The sequence below is a fragment of the Salvia hispanica genome, chromosome 1, assembly GCF_029641045.1.
Source record: "Salvia hispanica isolate PSC_SH4W2 chromosome 1, Shi_PSC_v1, whole genome shotgun sequence".
In the NCBI taxonomy this organism is placed as follows: Eukaryota; Viridiplantae; Streptophyta; class Magnoliopsida; order Lamiales; family Lamiaceae; genus Salvia; species Salvia hispanica.
Genome location: NC_142692.1, coordinates 6755333 through 6758805, shown reverse-complemented (window position 1 = coordinate 6758805; position 3473 = coordinate 6755333). Strand labels below are relative to the sequence as shown.

The following is a 3473-nucleotide window of genomic DNA, read 5'->3' as shown; positions in this document are numbered from 1 at the left end:
AATCTCTCTCTACTAACTCTTCAAATACAACCATTGAAGAACTTTATTCTCAAATAAATTCATTTGGAGAATCTATATGCACCAATTACATCATCAGAGAGCGCAACAGCTTGAAGAAACGTAGAAGCATTGGCGAGAGGTGCTAGCTCCAGTTTTGCAGGAACTGAAGTTCAAAGAGAAAGTCTAGATTTTTTTTTTTTTTCCCACGATGAACTGGTCTAACCGGCCACCGGTTTCCGGCTGAACCATCCGGCTCATCCGGTTCAAAACGGTCCAACGTCACAACAGTTTATATACATGAATAGGACCGGACACACTACCGATTCGCGGCCGAATCGGTCGGACCGTCCGGTCCGATCCGGTTTTTAAAACACTTATAAAACTAAAAGCGTTAGCGACACAACGGCTCACTGCCCCGTCTTCCCCATGGAACTTAATTATGGCAGGCTATACACCTATAGTTGACTTGTTAATGGAGCATTTTTCTTTTTAATGTAGATTGGCTTCATGAATTTGCTTCTCACTAAGGGCATCTTCATTCATGCTCTTAGCTAAGAGCATGGAGGTAGGTCCAAATCCATTTTTACTCCTTGTCTTTAACTAAGAGCACAACATTCACATCCGTGCTCATAGTTAAGGACAAGCTCAAGGGTCCCACCATTCTATTATTCAATTTAAATACTTCAATTACTAAAAACATTTCTACATTATAAAAAATACATTAAAAAATTAAAATTACAAAATTAAAATCCTAGAAAATAAAAAAAATACATAATTAAAATCCTAAAAATTAAAAATTCTCATAATTAAATTGTTATGGGAATTTTTTTATGTTGAAGTGAGGGTATTTATAGATGAAAATGTGAATTTTGGGGAAAAAATTTGAAAAATAAATTAAAAGTGGGTACAAAACGGATATAATTTTTTGGGAAGTGGGAAAATATATTTTTTTTAATTTAAAAATATTTTTTAAAATTAATTTTGAATTTTTTTAAAATAAAAAATTTGAATATGCCAACGGCTTAGCCGTTGGCCAATCAGAGAGCGCCACTTAAGAGTGCTCAGTAGCACGGACGTGCTCTTAGCTAAGAGCAGCGCCGTGCCGCTGGCACAGACGGACAGCTCCCATCAGCGGACAACCTTGTCCTTGCCAGCGACGGACGGACGGATTGTTTTCAACTGCTGCGGATGCTCTAACTATATGAAAAGTTATTTAAATTAACTTAAATTATTTAAATAACTTTTTATCTTACTATTAGTCTTATTAATAATTTTTCACCTTAATATTAATCTTTGTTTGTGGTTTAAAAGGTAAAAAAAATAATGTATTCGTAATAAATTCAATTTTTAGGACAGTCTTTTTTCCGCGTTATTTTACATTTTTTTGCTTTTCTCTCAAATAATTTATATTTTTTATATGATTGGATTTTGAATTCAAAATACTGGATAGTACACCACTAAACCAGGCTATGATTTGTTACTAATGATTTTGTTCTTGAGATGTTAATATTGATTTCTCACTCAAATTGTTGCATTTTCAAAATGATATGTATAAGGGGGCGTCTGGTAGCCCCCAAATACCCTGAAACACACTTTCCTTCACTCCAATTCCTTCGTTTGGTAGGCTCAACATCAATCCACCGACCCGGTATTCAGAAGCGGGTTTCAAACGCTCATCTACAACTATCAGCACATCCGTGTCAAGTGTATCAAGGTCGTGAGGTGGTATAAGGTTTTTGGGTGTTTCACGATTCGGCTGGAAACGGGGCCTTTGTACAATTTTGCCCTCTGATTTTGTCAACCACATCCTTGTTGTTACCGTTGGGAACTCAATTTCCGCTGTTCGAGACCTCGTCGGCTTAGCTTCATTCAAATCGGATTCTGACCTCGCCGCATTGCAATTCGGATTCCGTCGGCTTAGCTTCGTTCAATTCGGATTGTGTCCTCGCCTTAGTTCAATTCAGATTCCATCGACTTAGCTTCGTTCGGGTATGTTTGAATTCGAATGTTCGATTAATATGTTCAGTTCGATCTGTTGCTGTGACTGATTTGGTGTGGTTGTTTAATTGATTTTGGTTTGCTTTGTGCATCTGTAGCTTTATTTGCTTTGTTCATTTGAGGTTTTTTGAGTTCGATCTGTTGGTTTATGTTTTGAAGATGGATTTGGTGTGGTTGTTTAATTCAATTGTTTCTGATTTGTGCCAATTTTGTTGCTTTATCAAAGATGAGTTTGTCTGGCAGGATTGGGGTGCATCTGCTATAAGTTAGATTGTGCTTCCAATTTCCGTCCCTTGCTGTTGTCATTCAGTTAAACTGAAGCTATTTTGGTATAGGCTGGGTTTTTGTGTGAAAGATTCAATCCGGATAGTGGTCGACTTGTTGAGTGCAGTGAATATTTTCTTTCATATGCTTCTCCTCCTTTAATTTTCAATTGTGAATGGACTGAATTCAGATTGAGTATTGTGGTTCGTATTCCTTAGAAAGTGGTTAAGTATATCTTCTTGTTGCAGTTTCCTCTTCTCTCCAAGAGTTCTCATCTTCAGAGGATCATTGGAAGCGTAAACGAAGGAAATGATAAGATACGCATATACGACATTCCTGGAGGACCTATTACGCTCGAAATATGTGCTAAGTTCTGCTATGACATGGTTGCCACACTCAACGCTTACAACGTTGTGGCAGTGCGTTGTGCAACAGAGTATCTAGAAATGTATGAGACCGTCGAGAAGGGTAATCTCATATACAAGTTCGACGTCTTTCTCAGCTCCAGCATCTTCTGAAGCTGGAAAGATTCCATAATTTTTCTTCAAACCACAAGGTCTCATCTCCCCTGGTCCGAGGAGCTGAAGATCGTCAGCCACTGTCTCAATTCCATCGCTTCCAAAGATTCTATCGACCCTTCCAGAGTTGATTGGTCGTATACCTATAATCTCCAGTGCTTCTGCCCGAGAACAATCCTCTGTGGAACGGTGTGATGAAATAGCAAACCGTGCCTCAAGACTGGTGGATGGAGAGCTTTGTGAGCTTCATATTGCTCTATGGAAACAGGTGATTTCAACAATATGAGCTAAAGGGAGAGTTTCTGTTGATGTGATCGGAGAGGCATTCCAAGCTTGTATCATGAGAAGGCTCCCTGGCTTCAGCAAAGGCACTATACGAGGTGGAGATACACTCAAGTACCAATACTTGGTTGAAACTATCACGGAGTTGCTGCCAATGGAGATAAGCTCTATGTCGTGTGGTTTCCTGCTCAAATTACTGCAAGCATCGTTCGTATTGGGATGTGGAGAGCCGGGAAGAAGGGAGCTTATGCAGAAAATCCCACAGCAACTCGAGCAGGCAACCATGGCTGATTTCTGATCCGTTCGCCAAACAGTAAGACGACCCTTTATAACATAGACATAGTGTATGACTTGGTTGAGCAGTTTGTGTATGACTCGGTGTTTACCGCCATAATTTCACACAATTTGTGA

The 3473-nt window shown here is 39.1% G+C and overlaps 1 pseudogene; it reads left to right on the top strand.

The window, feature by feature from the left end:
* Positions 1-559: 559 nt before the first annotated feature.
* On the top strand, positions 560-3473 carry LOC125221377 (phototropic-responsive NPH3 family protein NPY3 pseudogene; annotated as a pseudogene).